The sequence below is a fragment of the Dromiciops gliroides genome, chromosome 1, assembly GCF_019393635.1.
Source record: "Dromiciops gliroides isolate mDroGli1 chromosome 1, mDroGli1.pri, whole genome shotgun sequence".
Classification (NCBI taxonomy): Eukaryota; Metazoa; Chordata; class Mammalia; order Microbiotheria; family Microbiotheriidae; genus Dromiciops; species Dromiciops gliroides.
This window is the reverse complement of record NC_057861.1, coordinates 425,049,881-425,069,519: the sequence shown is the minus strand read 5'-3', so window position 1 is coordinate 425,069,519 and position 19,639 is coordinate 425,049,881. Positions and strand designations below refer to the sequence as shown.

The window sequence follows — 19,639 nt, the reverse complement described above, 5'->3', positions numbered from 1 at the left end:
CTTCTTGTTTCAGTTAGGCTGACTTGTCTGCTGGGTGTGTGCTCATTGGTTAGCAGCTGATAAGAATCACCCCCTTGCTCCTGAAGATTCTCAAGAGCTCCCTTCATTTCTACTTTCCTGTAAGGGAATGTCACCTTTTCTGCCCTGTTCTGATCTCTGACAATAGATTGGGCCTTTTACAAGGCCTGGCAGACATTCAGAGCTTTCTTTAAAGGACCAGGGCTAGCTGTTGTCATCCCATATGTTTGTTCACTCTTTGAACAACTCTTATGACTTCCAAGAATCATTCTGGAATGTGTTTAGATGATGGCTTCTTCAGATCATTAGGATCACCCAGGAAGCTCGCAGGGCCTCAAAGTCAACATATCTAAAGTAGAGATTCAGACGCTTAACAATCTATTGAATAAACCCCACAAATTAAAGGTGAGGCAGCATTTCTTGTGAGGCTCTGTAGTCCTTTCCCCACAGCCATTATCATTTCTTCTAGTTTGAACTGAAGCCAGTTGACCATCCTCCAGATTCCCATTTGGATCAGATCACAGGAGACTGACTGTCTGGCTGCTCAGAGAATACAGCTTTGCATGGCAGTGCTGTACTCAAGGCCCAAGATTGTTGGTGCCTTCTGAACTCCTCCAGTGGCGTTCTGTCCAGAGGAGGGAGATTACTATTAAGCTCTCTGTATCACCACATCTGAATTCACTAAAGTCTACATAACAAGTCTCAGAGCAGACTTGAAAGCTTTATAGTCTATTTTTTTCTCTTGCACAATCAGTCTCTCCTGCCAGGCGTCTCTGTCATCTCCATTTTGTTTTGGTTTCTTTTCTGTTTACTCATAGATTTGTGGTTATCCTTTCCCCAGTCAAAGCTTCAGAAAACTTATGTCTGTTGCTCAAAATTTGGCAAGAGTCACTGGTCAGAATCAGCTAGGTGGTGCAATGGATAGAGCCTGTGGTCAGAAAGATTTGAGTTCATATTCAAACTCAGATACTTATTAGCTGTGCAACCTTGGTCAAGTCACTTAATCCTTATTTCCCTCATTTCCTCATCTATAAAATAAGGAAACACTGGAGATGGAAATGGCAAACCACTACAGTGTCTTTGCCAAAAAATATACCAGGGACAAAGTCCATGCGATCACATAGAATTAGACATGACTGAGTGAATGAACAACAACACTCTTCAGAATCCTGTCTGAGGCACATGGGGATATTTCAAAGGAAAGAAGATGAAATGGTCCATACCATATGGTTCAAGAATTTATAATCTAATGGGGTAGGCAATGTCAGTATGCTTGAATGATAAAATGATAAACATAGATAGATATACATATACATAGATATAGATATACATGTACATATATATAATTATTATGCATATCCACCCAAGTGTTGAGGACACTATGTAGAAACAGATTTATTTGCAAATAGGCCAGACCAATTTCAGAATAGCACAGAGTATGTGCCCCTTCCAACAAACCAAATTCAATTTAACAGATATTTCATAGGATCATAGCACTTGGAGGCAGAAAACATCTTAGAGATCATCTTGTTCAACTTCCTCATTTTTCAGACAGGTTAAGTGATTAGCCCAAGGCCATACCAATGGTAACTTAGCAGAGTCAAAACTCAGGCCCACAACCCACAATTCCAAATCCATTGCTCTTTCCACAAATCCAGAAGTATTTTCTATATGCAACATAGTAGGGTACTGATCATGAAAATATTTGTATTAGTCAATCAATCAACAAGTGTTTATTAAGTACAGGATAGTCTTGGAGTATAAATACATAGAGAGGGTGATTGTTGTTGTTCATCCTTTGTTCTTCAATGACATCAGGAGGGTGATGTCACGATTGGATTTAAGTGAGGAAAAGCCATGCAAAGTCATCCTCCTCACTCTCTCCTCCAGAGTCATTGAAAGTCCAGTGGCAATATATAGATCAGGATGACAGGCAAAGACTCCAGATGCAAAGGGAGCCCATGGCTTTTTTAAGCCAGTCTTTCCCAGGTCTCAGTTTATCTGAGGCAATACCCATTCAGTAATTAAAAGCTAGGTAAGAATAGAGGCAAAAGATGGTCTAGTTTGCCTTCATAAAATAATCAATCTATCAGAGGAAGACCCTCAGAGTTTCTGGCCAAAACAGGAACAATTGCTTTTTATACTCACTCTGAGCCATGAAAAATTAGGCCTTTATCATAGATACTTGTTGCGAAAATTATTTCCCAGTTTTCTACTATCCTTATAATTTTGGTTCCATTTGGGGTTTTTTTGTGAAAAGCTTCCTAATTTTATATAATCAACATTATTTTACATTTTGTAATGTTCTCTTGTGTCTTCTTTGGTCCTAAATTCTTCCCCTGTCCATAAATCTGACAGATAAACTATTTCATGCTCTCTTAATTTGCTAACGGTATCACCCTCTATGTGTAAATAATGTACCCATTTTGATCTTATTTTAGTAAATAGTATGAGATGTTGGCCTATACCCAATTTCTTCCATACTGTTTTCCAGTTTAGTTTTATTTTTAAAGCATTAAATCTCTCTATTTTCTCAAATTGGGCATGACTTGCTGACTTTTGGATGGCGCTGACATCACAAGAATTTGTTGTTGTTGTTGTTGTTGTTGTTGTTGTTGTGTCATTTCAGTCATGTCCAATTCTTCATGACCCAATTTTGGGGTTTTCTTGGCAAAGATACTGGAGCCATTTGCCATTTCCTTCTCTAATCTATGGAATGAAACAGTTGAATTCAAATGGGGTTAGTTTATAAAGGTTTGCAGTCTGGCTTCTGACAATTAACCTAGCTGAAATGGTTCCCTCCAAAGTCACCAGTGACCTCTTAGTTGACAGACCTAATGGCCTTTTCTCAGTCCTCTTACTTCTTGACTTCTCAGAAGGATCTGCACCCTGTTGACCACATTCTCCTCCAGATTTAGGCTTTCCTCTCTGGGTTTTCATGGCACCACTCTCTCAGTTCTCTTTTTACCAGGCTTAGTGTTCCTTTTCAGCCTCTTTTGCTGAATCATCAGCCATGATTCACCTCCTTGTGTTCCTTCAAGCTGGATTCCCATGAATGCCAGAAGATGGAAAGAGTATGAGAGATAGATCTAAGAGTAATGGGAATTTGTTAACAGTTGAATAAAGGTTCCAGATGGTGAAGTGGAAGGAAAGAACAGAGGAGGAGTAAGACTGGAGAGGCATAAGGCTGTTACCTAGAAATAAAAGTCTGGTAGAGTGCTCGCTTCAGCAGCACATATACTAAAATTGGAACGATACAGAGAAGATTAGCATGGCCCCTGCACAAGGATGACAAGCAAATTCGTGAAGCGTTCCATATTTTTTGGGCAGCTAAGTGGCGCAGTGGATAGAGCACTGGCCCTGGAGTCAGGAGTACCTGAGTTCAAATCCAGCCTCAGACACTTAACACTTACTAGCTGTGTGACCCTGGGCAAGTCACTTAACCCCAATTGCCTCACTAAAAACAAAAACAAAAACAAAAAAAACAACAACAACAACAAAAGTCTGGTAGAAATGATAGGGGGCTTCAATAAGGGGAACTCAAAACAATCAGGAGCCCTGCTACTAAGGAAGGGGACAACCTATTTAAGGCCAGATGTCAAAATTGTATGGAAAAATTTAAACATTCAAAAATAGATCGTGGTATAAGTGTTATAGACCTTAAGTTACCCTCTATATTTGTAGAGGGAATCCCCCTATACCAAGAAACTGATGGGTCAGATCCATTGTCTCCCTATCCTACCCAACTTCCCACAAAGAGGGTAAACTAAGTCCAGATTAATTATAATAATTATTCAAAATACATAGAGAAGAATTCTTATAATGACACTTATTTTAGAGGACCATGTAGTGGTGAAAAAGTGCTGTAATAAATGATGAAGATGAAAAATATAGAGAAGTATGTAAAGATCTATATGAAATGATGCAGAGTAAACAGAGCCAAGAAAACAATATACACAAAGACTACAATCATGTAAACAGAAAGAACCACCAAAAAATCAAATGTAAATGATGAAAAAATATAAAGCATAAGAATGGTTCCAAGGAATTGTTATGGAAGATGGAAGAGGAAAGGCAGCCACCCAGACAAATACTCCCAATATTCCCCTCCAAACAACTGTAAAATGATGTCTCAAATCAAATTTTGGAGTGGCAAAGCCAACAAAAGATCTGGGTGAGAGATTTTTCCAGTCTTAGAGAAGTTAGGATGTTAGCAGGAGAGGTCTGTGACCCTGAGATGGGGGTAAGGGGATGGTGCCCTGTCCAAAGCACATACATGGAGAGGCATCAGCAGCAGTAGGTCTTGAAGGGTGAGTAGCAGTAGCAGTTCTTTGGGAGTTCTCAACCCAGAAATGCTAAAGGGGTCATACAACTGGTCAGAGATTGCAGGGGACTCTTTGTTGGCACTGGGTGCAACTGGCACTGATTGGCAACTTTCTTGCCCATAAGCAGTTCTAGGTCAGAGTTCCAGGGTGGAGAGGAATACTAGTGCTTGTGGTTGTAGGAGAACAGGAGAACTGGTCACAGTTCCAGGACCAAGAGCAGTGCTGGTGCTAGTATTTGAAGCTTCAGGGGAGCAGGAGACCTGGTCACAGTTCCAAAGCCAAGGAGACCATTAGTACTTGTGGGTGCAGGAAAGCAGGGTCTTTTCCTGGGCAAATACCAGAACATAGACCAGAGAGCAATGACCACACCTCTCCCAGGATAACATCATGTTGGAAATACCGAAAACTTGAAGAACCCTAAACCTAGTTCTGAAAACAGCAGTATGAAAAAGCCTGAGGCTTGGAACAGTACCTCCCAACATCCCAGGTTAGCAGAGCCCAACTTTAACTTAGAGTTCAAAGTCAAAAGACAGGCTAGAAAAATGAGCAAACAACAACAACAACAAAAACAACTTCACCATAAAATTCTACTATGGTATCAGGGAAGTGTAAGACACAAACTCAGAAGAAAACAACATCAAAACAGCTACAACCTCAAAATACTAACTGGACCCAAAGCCAACAAGAATTCCTAGAACAGTTAATGAAAAAGATAACAGTGGTATCAGGAAAATTGGGAAAAGAAATGAGTGATGCAAGAAAATTATGAAAAGAGAACTAACAGGTTGGTAAAAGAGGCACAAAAATATATGGAAGAAAGTAAAAACTTAAAAAGCAGAATCAACTTAATGGTAAAAGAGGCACAAAAATTCACTGAAGATCCAAACTCCTTTAAAAAGTGAATAGGCCAAATGGGGGAAAAAAGATTTATAAAAGCTCACTGAAGAAAATAATTCCTTAAAAATTTGAAATTGGTCAAGTGAAAGATGAGGCATCAAGAAACAATGAAACAAAATTCAAAAAAATGAAAAAATAGGAAAAAAAGTGAAATATCTCATCAGAAAATCAACTGATACAGGAGAGATCATTCAAGTTTTATTGGACTACCTGAAAGCCATGATAAAAAACAAAAGATCCTAGACATAATTTAAAGAAATTATAAAAAAAAAACTGCCCTGATATCTTAGGTCCAGAGGGTAAAATAGAAAATGAAGAATCCACCAATCACCTCCAGAAACAGTTCCCAAAATGAAAATTTCCAGCAATATTATAGCTAAATTCCAGAGCTTCCAGGTCAAGGGGAGGTGACAGGCAATGCTTGAACCTCATTCTCAAAGGAATTGGTTCAAAAAAGAAAGAATATATTTAAACATTCAGTTGGGTATAGAAATCTGACAGAAATGGGGGGGGGGGTGTTGAATAAAGGGGGAGAGAAGAGGTAGGATGGGGTAAATCATCTCACATAAAAGAGACACAAAAGAGCTTTTACGGTGAAGAGGAAGAGGGCAGCAGGATTAGTAAGAAATACCTGAACCTTACTCTCATTGGAATTGGCTGAAAGAGAAGATAACACTCAGTCGAGTATATAATTCTATCTTACCCTACAGGGAAGTAGAGGGAGAGGGTGACAAGAGAAGGAATGGGGTCTGATAGAATGATAGATGGATTGGAGGAAGTGGTGGTCAGAAGGAAAACACTGGTAAGAAGGGCAAAGGTAAAAGGTTGGGGGGGAGAGAGAGAGAGAGAGAGAGGAATGGAGAGAAATACACAGGTAGTAATCATAACTGTGAATGTGAATGGAATGAACTCACCCATGAAATGAAAGTTGAAAGCAAAATGTATTAAAAAAACCAGAATCCTAAAATATGTTGTTTACAAGAAACACTTGAAGCAAAGAGAGATGCACAGAATAAAGGTCAGGGCCTGGAGCAGAATCTATTATGCTTTAGGTGAAGTAAAAAACAAACAAAAAAAAAGCAAGGGTAGCAATTATGATCTCAGACAAAACAAAAATAGATTTAATTAAAAGAGATAAATGAGGAAACTATATATTGCTAAAAGGTACCACAGACAATGAAGTAATATTAATACTAATGGGGCTGCTAGGGGGCACAGTGGATAAAGCACCAGCCCTGGATTCAGGAGGACCTGAGTTCAAATCCGGCCTTAGACACTTAATACTTACTAGCTGTGTGACTCTGGGTAAGTCACTTAATCCACATTGCCCCGAAAAAAAAATTAATACTAAACATGTATTCACCAAATTTTATAGTATCCAAATTCTTAAAGGAAAAGTTAAATGAGTTATAGGAGGAAATAGACAGTAAAACTAAACTAGAACGAGACCTCAACTTTCTTTTCTCAGAATTAGATAAATATAACTAAAAAAAGAGAAAGCAGTTAAGATGAATCAAGTTTTAGAAAAATTAGATATGATACACCTCTGGAGAAAACTGAATGGGAATAGAAAGGAATATGCTTTTTTTCTCAGCCACATTTAGCACCTACACAAAAATTGACCATGTATCAGGACATTAAAAACCTCACAACCAAATTCAGAAAAGCAGAATCATTAAATGCATCATGTTCAAATCATAATACAATAAAAATTGCATTCAATAAACAGCCATGGAAATATAGATTAAAAATTAGTTAGAAACTAAATAATCTAATCCTAAAGAATAAGGTCAAAGAACTAATCATAGAAACAATCAATTTCATTAAAGAGAATCATAACAATAAGACAACATACCAAAATTAATGGGATGCAGCCAAGGCAATACCTAGGACAAATTTTATATCTCCTCACTGAAAAGAATTAATTATTATTTGAGCACTAAGAAGGCAAGAAATTTTATATGTGTAGTCATGTACAATCATGCAAAACATTTCCATATTAGCCATTTTGCAAACAAAAATTCAGACAAAAAAGAATTATAAAGAAAATAAAATGTATGCTTTGATCTGCATTCAGACTCCATCAGTTTCTTCTCTAGAGATGGATAGAGCATTTTCATCATAATTCCTTTGCAATTGTCTTGGATTATTATATTGCTGAAAATAGCTAATTCATTCACAGTTGATCGCCATTACCATATTGCTGTAACTATGTGAAAGTTCTCCTGGTTCTTCTCACTTCACTTAGCTTCAGTTCATGTAAGTCTTCACAGTTTTTTCTGAAACCATTCTACTCATCATTTCTTAAAACAAAATAATATTATATCACAATCATATACCACAACTTGTTTAGCCATTCCCCAACTGAGAGGCATTCTCTCAATTTCCAATTCTTTGCTACCATAAAAAGAACTTCTATAAATATTTTTGTAAATATAGGTCCTTTTCCTTTTTCTTTGATCTCTTTGGGACACAGAACTAGTAGTGGTATTGCTTGGTCAAAAGGTATGAAGTCACCAAAAATAAATTTTTTTTTAAAAATAGGGGGCAGCTAGGTGGCACAGTGGATAGAGTACTGGCCCTGGAGTCAGGAGGACCTGAGTTCAAATCCGACCTCAGACACTAAATACTTACTAGCTGTGTGACTTTGGGCAAGTCACTTAACCCCAATTGCCTCACCAAATAAATAAATAAATAAAGGTATGAAAAATTTTATAGTCCTTTGGGCATAGTTCCAAATTGCTCTCCAGAATAGCTGGGTAATTTCACAATTCTACCAGCAGTGCATTAGTGCCCCAATTTCTCCCATCCCCTCCAACATTCATCATTTTCCTTTTCTGTTATTTTAGCCATATTAGTCTTTTTTTCATATAACTAGAGATAGCTTGTTCATATTCTTGACCTCATATCAATTGGAAAATGAGTTGTATTCTCATAAAGTTGACTCAGTTCTCTGCCTATTTGAGAAATGAAGCCTTTATCAGAGAAACTTGCTGTAAAATTTCCCTCAAGTTTCTTGCTTTCCTTCTCATCTTGCCTGCATTGGTTTTGTTTATGCAAAACCTTTTTAATTTGATGTAATAAAAATTATCCATTTTACATTTTCTTTTTTTTTTTTTGAGATATTTTATTTTTTCCGTTACATGTAAAGATAGTTCTCAACTTTTGTTTATACATGCTTTACACTTTCAGATTTTTCTCCCTCCCTCCCTCCCCTCCCTCCCCCCTCCCCTAGACAGCAGGTAATCTGATATAGGTTATATCTATATATATCTATACATATACATATAGATATATATATACACACACATATATATACACATAATAACATTAATCCTATTTCTGCATTAATCCTGTTACAAGAGAAAGAATCAGAGCAGTGATGCAAAACCTCAAAATAGAAAAAAAAAAAAAACAGCACCCAAAACAAAAGAAATAATATGGTTCAATCAGCATCTATACTCCACAGTTCTTTCTTTCTTTTTTTTTCTTGGATTTGGAGATCCTCTTCTATCATGAGTTCCCTGGAACTCTTCTGTACCATTGCATTGGTGAGAAGAATATAGTCCATCACAGTAGGTCAACACTCAATGTTGATGATACTGTGTACAATGTTCTTCTGGTTCTGCACATCTCACTCATCATCAGCTCACGTAAGACCCTCCAGGTTTCTCTGAACTCTTCCTGCTCATCATTTCTTACAGCACAATAGTATTCCATTGTATTCATATACCACAACTTGTCCAGCCATTCCCCAATTGATGGGCACCCCCTCAACTTCCAATTCCTTGCTACCACGTAAAGAGCAGCTATAAATATTTTTGTACATGTGGGTCCCTTTCCCCCTTCCATGATTTCTTTGGGCAAAAGACCTAAAAGTGGGATTGCTGGGTCAAAGGGTATGCACAGCTTTATCGCCCTTTGGGCATAATTCCAAATTGCTCTCCAGAATGGTTGGATCAGCTCACAGCTCCACCAACAATGCATTAGTGTTCCAATTTTCCCACAGCCTCTCCAACATTTATTATCTTCCTTTTTTGTCATTTTAGCCAATCTGATAGGTGTCAGGTGGTACCTCAGAGTTGTTTTAATTTGCATCTCTCTAATCATTAGAGATTTAGAGCATTTTTTCATATGGGAATAGATAGCTTTGGTTTCTTCATCAGAAAACTGCCTGTTCATATCCTTTGACCATTTCTCAATTGGGGAATGACTTGGATTCTTATAAATTTGATTTAATTCCCTATATATTTTAGAGATGAGACCTTTATCAGAAGCACTGGCCTCAAAAATTGTTTCCCAGCTTTCTGCCTCCCTTCTAATTTTGGATGCATTGCTTCTGTTTGTACAAAAATTTTTTAATTTAATATAATCAAAATCATCCACTTTGCATTTTATAATATACTCTATCTCATGTTTGGTCAAAAACTGTTCTCCTTTCCAAAGATCTGATAGGTACACTATTCCTTTCTCTCCTAATTTACCTATGGTATCACCTCTTATGTCTAAATCATGTATCCATTTTGACCTTATTTTAGTATAAGGTGTAAGATGTTGGTCTAAGCCTAATTTCTGCCATACTATCTTCCAGTTTTCCCAGCAGTTTTTGTCAAATACTGAGTTCCTATCCCAGAAGCTGGAGTCTTTGGGTTTATCAAACACTACATTACTAGTGTCATTTACTACTGCCTTTCCTGAGCCTAGCCTATTCCATTGATCTACCACTCTATTTTTTAGCCAGTACCAGATAGTTTTGATGACTGCCGCTTTATAGTAAAGCTCCAGGTTTGGTACCGCTAACCCACCTTCCTGTGAATTTTTTTTCATTATTTCCCTGGATATTCTTGATTTTTTGTTTTTCCAGATGAATTTTGTTATTATTTTTTCTAGCTGTATAAAATAATTTTTAGGTAGCCTGATTGGTATGGCACTGAATAAGTAAATTAATTTAGGCAGTATTGTCATTTTTACTATATTAGCTCTGCCTATCCATGAGCAATTGATATCTTTCCAATTATTTAGATCTGATTTGATTTGTGTGAAGAGTGTTTGGTAGTTGTGTTCATAGAGTTCCTGGGTTTGTCTTGGCAAGTAGACTCCCAAGTATTTTATATTACCTACCGTTACTTTAAATGGAATTTCTCTTTCTATCTCTTGCTGCTGGACTTTGTTGGTCATGTATAGAAATGCTGATGATTTATGTGGATTTATTTTATATCCTGCTACTTTGCTAAAGTTGTTAATTGTTTCAAGTAATTTTTGACTTGATTCTCGAGGATTCCTTAAGTATACCATCATATCATCTGCAAAGAGTGATAGTTTTGTTTCCTCCTTGCCTATTCTAATTCCTTTAATTCCTTTCTCTTCTCTGATTGCTAAAGCTAACATTTCTAGGACAATATTAAATAATAGGGGTGATAATGGACATCCCTGTTTCACCCCTGATCTTATTGGGAAGGCCTCTAATTTATCTCCATTGCATATAATACTTGCTGATGGCTTTAGGTAGATACTGTTTATTATTCTAAGGAAAGCTCCCCCTATTCCTAAACTCTCTACTGTTTTTATTAGGAATGGGTGCTGTACTTTGTCAAAAGCTTTCTCTGCATCTATTGAGATAATCATATGATTTTGGTTGGTTTTCTTATTGATGTGGTTGATTATGTTAATAGTTTTCCTAATGTTGAACCAGCCCTGCATTCCTGGTATAAATCCCACCTGGTCATAGTGTATTATCCTGGTGATCACTTGCTGTAATCTCCTTGCTAATATCTTATTTAAGATTTTAGCATCAATATTCATTAGGGAGATTGGTCTATAATTTTCTTTCTCTGTTTTTGCTTTGCCTGGTTTTGGTATCACCACCATATTTGTGTCATAAAACGAATTTGGTAGAACTCCTTCTTCACCTATTTTTCCAAATAATTTGTATAATATTGGAATTAATTGTTCTTTAAATGTTTGGTAAAATTCACCCGTAAACCCATCTGGCCCTGGGGATTTTTTCTTAGGGAGTTCATTAATAGCTTGTTCAATTTCTTTTTCTAATATGGGTTTATTTAAGGATTTTATTTCCTCTTCAGTTAACCTGGGCAGTTTGTATTTTTGTAAATATTCATCCATTTCATTTAGATTGTCAAATTTATTGGCATACAGTTGGGCAAAATATTTCCTAATTATTGCTTTAATTTCCACTTCATTGGTGGTAACATCACCCTTTTCATTTTTGATACTGGTAATTTGGTTTTCTTCTTTCTTTTTTTAATCAAATTAACCAGTATTTTATCTATTTTATTGGTTTTTTCATAAAACCAGCTCTTAGTTTTATTGATTAGTTCTATAGTTTTTTTGCTTTCAATCTTATTGATTTCTCCTTTAATTTTCAGGATCTCTAATTTAGTGTCTAATTGGGGATTTCTAATTTGTTCTTTTTCTAGCTTTTTAAGTTGCATGCCCAATTCATTAATCTCCTCTTTCTCTTTTTTATTCATGTAAGCATTTAGAGCTATAAATTTTCCCCTAAGCACTGCTTTGGCTGCATCCCATAGATTTTGGTATGTTGTCTCATTATTGTCATTCTCTTGGATAAAGTTATTGATTGTTTCTATGATTTCTTGTTTGGCCCATTCATTCTTTAGAATGAAATTATTTAGTTTCCAATTGATTTTCATTCTACTTTTCCCTGGCTCTTTCTTACATGTAATTTTTATTGCATCATGATCTGAGAAGGATGCATTTACTATTTCTGCCTTTCTACATTTGACTATGATGTTTTTGTGCCCTAATACATGGTCAATTTTTGAAAATGTGCCATGTACTGCTGAGAAAAAGGTATATTCCTTTCTATCCCCATTCAATTTTCTCCAGACATCTATCATGTCTAACTTTTCTAGTAATCTATTCACCTCTTTCACTTCTTTCTTATTTATTTTTTGGCTAGATTTATCTAATTCTGAGAGGGGGAGATTCAGATCCCCCACTAGTATAGTATTACTATCTAATTCCTCTTGTAACTCATTTAACTTCTCCTCTAAGAACTTGGATGCTATACCACTTGGCGCATACATATTCAATATTGATATTACTTCATTATCTATAGTACCTTTAAGTAAGATGTAATTTCCTTCCTTATCTCTTTTAATGAGACCTATTTTTGCCTGCACTTTGTCTGAGATAAGGATTGCTACCCCTGCCTTTTTTACTTTAGCTGAGGCATAATATATTCTGCTCCAGCCTTTTACCTTTACTCTGTGTGTATCTCTCTGCTTCAAATGTGTTTCTTGTAAACAGCATATTGTAGGATTCTGGTTTTTAATCCACTCTGCAATTCGCTTCCGTTTTATAGCAGAGTTCATCCCATTCACATTCACAGTTATTATTACTGACTGTCTATTCCCCTCCATTCTATTTACCCCCTTTGTACTTTTCCCCCCTTCTTTCACCCTATTCCTCCTCACCGACGTTTTACTTCTTACCCCTGCCTCCCCCAATCTGCCCTCCCTTTTTATCACCCCCCTCTCTTTTCTTTACCCTTTTCTCCCTTGCTTTTGTCCTCCCTTCTCAGTCCCCCCCTTTCCCTTCCCCTTTTGTTTCCCTAAAGAGTGAGTTAAGTTTCTTTATCCCAATGAACGTATATGTTATTCCCTCTTTGAGTCAAATCTAATGAGAATAGGGTTGAAACCATGTTCCCCCCTCCTTTCTTTCCCTCTATTATAATAGGTTTTTTTCCACCTCTTCGTATGATATAATTCATCCCATTCCACCTCCCCTTTCCTCTCCTCCCCATAGACTCCCTTTTTATCCCCTTAATTCTTTTGTATCATCACATCAAAGACAATTTATATTTATCCCCTCTATATAAAGTCCTTCTCTCTGCCCAAATACATTTACAGTTCTTAAGAGTTATGAGTATTATCTTCCTGTGTAGGGATATAAACAGTTTAACCTAATAGGGTAGCTTTTTTTTTCCCCCTCTGTTTACCTTTTTAAACTTCTCTTGAGTCTTGTATGTTGAGATCAAATTTTCTATTCAGTTCTGGTCTTTTCACCAGGAAAGATTGAAAGTCCCCAATGTCATTAAATGTCCATCTTTTCCCCTGAAAGAAAATGCACATTTTTGCTGGGTAATAGATTCTCGGCTGCAATCCAATCTCCTTTGCCTTCCGGAATATCATATTCCAAGCCTTGCGGTCCTTTAATGTTGAAGCTGCCAGGTCCTGAGCAATCCTGACTGTGGCTCCATGATATTTAAATTGCTTCTTTCTGGCTGCTTGGAGTATTTTCTCCTTCACCTGATAATTCTGGAATTTGGCTACAATATTCCTTGGAGTTTTCCTTTTGGGGTCTCTTTCAGGAGGTGATCGATGGATTCTTTCAATGATGATTTTATCCTCTGATTCTATGATATCAGGGCAGTTCTCCTTAATAATTTCCTGGAATATGGTATCTAGATTCTTTTTCTGGTCATGGCTTTCAGGCAGTCCAATGATTCTCAAATTGTCTCTCCTCGATCTGTTTTCCAGATCAGTTGTCTTTCCAATGAGGTATTTCACATTTTCTTCTATTTTTTCATTTTTTTTATTCTGCTTGACCGATTCTTGGTGTCTCATGGATTCCTTTTCTTCCAACTGTCCCACTTTAATTTTTAAGGCATTGTTTTCTTCAGTGAGATTATGCACCTTTTTTTCCATTTGGCTAAGTGAATTTTTTAAGGTATTGTTTTCTTCAGTGAGATTATGTACCTTTTTTTCCGTTTGGCTAAGTGAATTTTTTAAGGTATTGTTTTCTTCAGTGAGATTATGCAGCTTTTTTTCCATTTGGCCAAATGAATTTTTTAAGGCTTTGTTTTCTTCAGCTTCCTTTTCTAAGCTGCTGATTCTTTTTTCATAGTTTTTTTGTGTTGCTTTCATTTCTCTCCCCATTTTTTCTTCTACCTCTTGCAATTGATTTTTAAAATCCTTTTTGAGCTCTTCCAGGAAGGCTTTTTGTTCTTGCGACCAATTCACCTTCCCTTGTGAGGCTTCAGATGTAGACAATTTGAGGGTATTGTCCTCATCTGAGTTTGTGTTGGCTTCTTCCCTATTGATACAGAAGCTCTCAATGGAGAGGGCTCTTTTTGCTTCTTACTCATTATTGCAGCTTATTTATTTATTCTTTAAGTTGAGGTCTGCTCTGGGGGCACCAGGGTCCCTGTTTTGGGCTTCTTGTGCAGGTGTATAGGTGCTGTGTGACCGGGCTTTTACTCTGAGGCCTTTATGGTGTGTGGAGATCCCCTGTCCTGCACTTCCTGTCTGATTGTGCTCGGCCAGCCAGGCGCCAGACCCCGGCGTCTGATCCCGCCGTTCGTGGCCCTCTCGGCCGGTACAGGTAAGTTTTTCCACTGTCCTTCTTGGCCACCAGATTTTTGAACCAGGTTCCGGGAGCCTCAGTTGTTCGGCTGTGACCCGCAGCTCCTGCTGATTTGCCCCGACCCCCTCGGCGCTGGGTTGCTGCCCTGCGCTGGGCCTCCCTTTTGCCCGAGTCAGACCGACCTTTTCCTGAAGTCTTCTAAATTATCTCTGGTTGGAGGACTGTGTCTCTCTGTCTCTTTGCAGGTTCTGTAGTTTCAGAATCCGTCCAGAGGCTTGATTTAATGTTCGTTTTGAGGGAACAGAAGGAGAGCTCAGGCAGCTTGCTGCTTCCTCTCCGCCATCTTGGCTCCACCCTCATTTTACATTTTCTAAGACTTTCTATCTCTCATTTGGTCTCATATGTCCCTTTTGAACCACAGTGGAGTTTTTTGTTATTGTTCCATGATCTCTGAAGAGAGATCTTTTTCAGTGAGTTCATTTCACTGATGGAAAGTATAGTTTTTTGAGCTGAAAGGAAGGACTGCAGGGTCATGGGAGACAGAAATAACAAAAGACATGGGAAGCCCAGGTATTTTTATATCCTTGAAGATGAGAAGAACTCTAGGGTATGGTCCCACACTGACAGCAAGATAATCGATGGCCTTGTCTGGCTCACTGACTCTACTTATAGAGTGATCTGTCAAGAAAGAACTTTGCAGTTTCCTTGATTGGGCCTCTAGGTTACAAGTGGGACCTAGAGGACATATATTCTATTTGTTTCCTCCCTTTTCTCTGTCTCATTGCTGCCTGAATTGCATTGCTTACTCTTAGGAGCTTCCTTCTCTCAATCAACCATGTTTATTTATTGTCTATACTTTTATGATGAGTTTTATATCAAAATCAAGATAAGCTGATTTCTACTACATTCTGAGAGTGTGTTCCCAATAAAAGAACTGATAATATATGGGTGGGGAACTCATCAAATCAATTGCCTTCCATTTAACCCGGAGTCTACATTAAGCTCTCTTTAGAAATGTAAAGGAAGGGCAGCTAGGTGGTGCAGTGGATAGAGCCCTGGATTCAGGAGGACCTAAATTCAAATCTGGCCTCAGACACTTAACACTTACTAGCTGTGTGACCCTGAGCAAGTCACTTAACCCCAAATGCGTCACCAAAAAAAAAGAAAAGAAAAGAAAAAAAGAAATGCAAAGGTTTTTAATAGTATTATACTTGTTTGATGTGTTATGAACTTTTTAAAAATCATTCATTATTCTTTCTATTTTTATGAGTCTCACTGTTGGTTTACCAGCTGTGTCCTAGCCTTATACTCAGTCTGTCTCTCTTGGAGTTTTTGATTTTCAAACCTTTTCCTGTATAAGCCAGTAGCTTATATCTGCATTCTTTCCAGAATACCTCCCCTTTCATTGTCACATAGAAGCCTTAGTATGAGTTGCTTCATTTCTTCAAGTTTCAGGGCCTGGCTGATTCTCTGCCCAGAATAAAATCTGTGGGAGAGAGAACCAAATCTTTTCCCCTAAAGCACAACAAAAGTAGTGGGTGCCCCATGCCATCCACCAGAGATCTCTCCCATATATGGGAAACTGGAAGCAATATCCTCTGGTACAATTCACTTAGGCAGCTCTAATCTACATCTGACTATAGCTTTCATCAATACTTGCTTATCAGTTGTGGTGTACACTATGTGGGAAAGCCCTGAGCCCTGATCTAGAAAAGAGCTATGGATAGTACCCCACACCACAATGACACCAGGCCTCTCTGGAAATACTTAAAAAACAACACAGGTACCCTAGCTAGTACCAGACTCAAGTGGTTTCTTCCCTGAATTCATTCTCAACACATGTTCTACCCTCTGCCGTGTATAGGCTGCTTTGATTCAAGATACACTAGCTCTTGAAATGTGTTGTTAGAAGTGCCAGAGCCATCAGCTACTTTTCACTTCAGCTATTTTTCAGAGCCCCAGCACCAAGAGAGGGTCTCAGGGAAATGTCTCCATATGCTGCTCAAAGTACCAACTTGGTGTTTCTTCTGCCTCTGTGCCCAGCAGTGACTGATTCTCTCTATGATATTGACAATGAGCATAAATGTATCCAATACACTGATTATGCAAAAGACTCCAATGTCCTCTAACTCACAGAAAACATTAAAAATACAATTACGCTGCATTACCCATATTGATCACACATTGTCTGGCTCACTGATTCACTTATGGAGTAATCTGTCTGGATGGAACTTTGCAGTTTCTCTGACTATGCCTGCATTGACATGCTGGTGCTTTATTAGCATTAATTAAACACTTAACCATCATTAATTTGCCTTTTTAGAGTTTGGAAAGACTTCTTGGGTGGTGAGAGGAGTGATGGAAAGGAGAGTTCAGATGGCCTAAGTTTTTTTGTTTGTTTGTTTGTTTTTTTAGTGAGGCAATTGGGGTTAAGTGACTTGCCCAGGGTCACACAGCTAGTAAGTGTTAAGTGTCTGAGGTCGGATTTGAACTCAGGTACTCCCAACTCCAGGGCCGGTGCTCTATCCACTGTGCCATCTAGCTGCCCTGGCCTAAGTCTTTTTAAAAAGCTCTCCAAGAAAGTTTGAGACAGTGCCTATTTGCCCCACTCCCTACCAAAAATAAAAAATAAAAAATTTCCTATTGCCAGCAGAAACATTAAAAATCATTCCATTGTATTAAAGTTGCTGTTCATGGGGGGCAGTTAGGTGGCGCAGTACCTGAGTTCAAATCTGGCCTCAGACACTTGACACTAGCTGTGTGACCCTGGGCAAGTCACTTAACCCCCACTGCCCCACCCAAAAAACAAAAAGTTGCTGTTCATGATGACAATGATGTTTCTACCACTGAAAAACATTTTTAAAAACTAAGGAAGACCAGGGCAGCTAGGTAGCATAGTGGATAAAGCACCAGCCCTGGATTCAGGAGACCTGAGTTCAAGTCTGGCCTCAGACATTTGATATTAGCTGTGTGACCCTGGGCAAGTCACTTAACCCTCATTGCCCTGGAAAAAACAAAACAAAACAAACAAACAAATTTGGGGGGGGGGGGGACAGCTAGATGGCACAGTGGATAGAACACTGGCCCTGGATTCAGGAGGACCTAAGTTCAAATCCAGCCTCAGACACTTGACACTTACTAGCTGTGTGACCCTGGGCAAGTCACTTAACCCTCATTGCCCCACAAAAAAAGAAAGAAAAACTAAGGAAGACCCAGAATTTTTTGGAATTCTTCATATTCATCTCTAACCTCAATTTGCTGAAAGCTACAAAAGGCCCCTCACCTCATAGACACCTAGGCCAACAAGAAACAGCAACCCAATACCTGACTTTTCTCAGAACCATCAGACCACTTCACCCTTCAGTGAAAAGCCACAAAAACAACTGTTAGGGCACATAGTTAAACGGAACTTCAAAACATCTGTTACAGAATTGTGGGAGATATACCACTGCCTTCTCAGTGTTTGGACAAGCCTTCAGTCATTTTAGTCATGTTTGACATTTTGTGCCCCCTTATAGGATTTGCTTAGCAAAGATACTGAACTGGTTTGACATTTTCTTCTCCAGAACATTTTACAGATGAGGAAACTGAGGCAAATGGGGTGAAGTGACTTGCCCAGGGTTGCACAAATAATAAGTGTCTGAAGCCAAACATGAACTCAGGGAGATGAGCCTTCCTGACTCCAGACCCGGTGCTACCCTAGTGTTGATTAAGCAATTTGAAATCAAAAGCATGGCTTAGTGGGTAGAGAATTTGCCTTGAAGTCAGAATGACCTAAATTCAAGGCCTCACCCCCTCCCCCAACAATGACACACACCGTGCCCCAGGCAACTCTCTATGATTATAACTTGTAAAACAGTCTCTGATCCCCACTAGTGAAGGGAGTTTCACAGGCCAGTGGGCGCCCCACCAAAAAATAATTTTAAAATGAACCAGAATTAAACTCCAAAAGGTAGGGGATTATCTGCAATGTGAAGAAATCTTAGGATACAAATGTGAAACAAAAGGCCTAAATTCTAAGGAGAGGTTCATACTACTCCATTGACTTGACACAGTTTCACATGGTGTAATTCTTAGTTCACCTTCCAAGTTCTAATCTCAAGTCCAAGGACAGAAGGATAGAGAGATATGTCTCATCACAGTGGGTCACTTAGACTGCAAGTTCCTGGATGGGTCCCAGGTCAAAGTTTCACCCCAATCTCATTCACCCAGGTCCCTACCCTGACAGTTTCTTACAGGTCTAAAAGCTTCCTTATTCCTTCTGACTCCACAGCAACACTGAAAGGCCTGTTTCTCTGGCTGCCACCTCACTTGGGAGCACATATATCCACACCTCCTGACCCCCACCCCACACATTTCTGAGCAGATTCAGGTATTCTCTGATTGCCTCCTATGAGCTATGACATTTTAATTGGTTGCTGAGTCAGAACTCCACAGAGAGAGACTAAAGGGACAATCCCAGATCCTCAGGACTTTCCTTTCTGCAGGCCTTGAGGTGTAAAAACACCTCTCTAAGCTTGGGAGGATCTGTGACAGAATGCCCCTCCCCCTACAGAGCTGGCTCATGAGTGCATGGCCTCTCAAGCAAGTCTGTATCTAGCATGGGGGTCATCTCCTATTTGTGTCTTATGAGATCACTTCCTTCCAGGCCCTTGTAAGATCTTGAAAGGCTGCTAGCATTTTCCCTTTTCTCTGGGCACCCAAGCAGCTTAAGCATCAGTTCCTGGAGCAGTTGTGGGGGAAAGAGAAAGGAAAGAGAGACAGAGAAAGGAGACAGAGGCAGAGAGACAGAAACCAAGAGACACTATAAAAGAGACAGACAGACAAAGAGAGGAGAGACAGAGACAAAGAAGGAGATGACAGGGAGACAAAGAGAGGAGACAGAGAGACAGAAACCAAGAGACGTGATAAGAGAGACAGACAAAGAGAGGAGAGACAGAGACAAAGAAGAAAGTGACAGAGACAGAGAGTCAAAGAGAAGAGACAGACACAGAGAGATAGAAACAAAGAGACACAATAAGCGAGACAGACAGACAGAGGGATCAGAGACA

The 19,639-nt window shown here is 38.7% G+C and overlaps 1 non-coding gene across 1 annotated transcript; it reads left to right on the top strand.

Moving 5' to 3' along the window:
- The first annotated feature begins 3,234 nt into the window (after nucleotides 1-3,234).
- On the top strand, nucleotides 3,235-3,341 carry LOC122737437. Its single transcript, XR_006354272.1, has one exon. It is a non-coding gene; the product is annotated as a U6 spliceosomal RNA (small nuclear RNA).
- The last annotated feature ends 16,298 nt before the right edge of the window (nucleotides 3,342-19,639 follow it).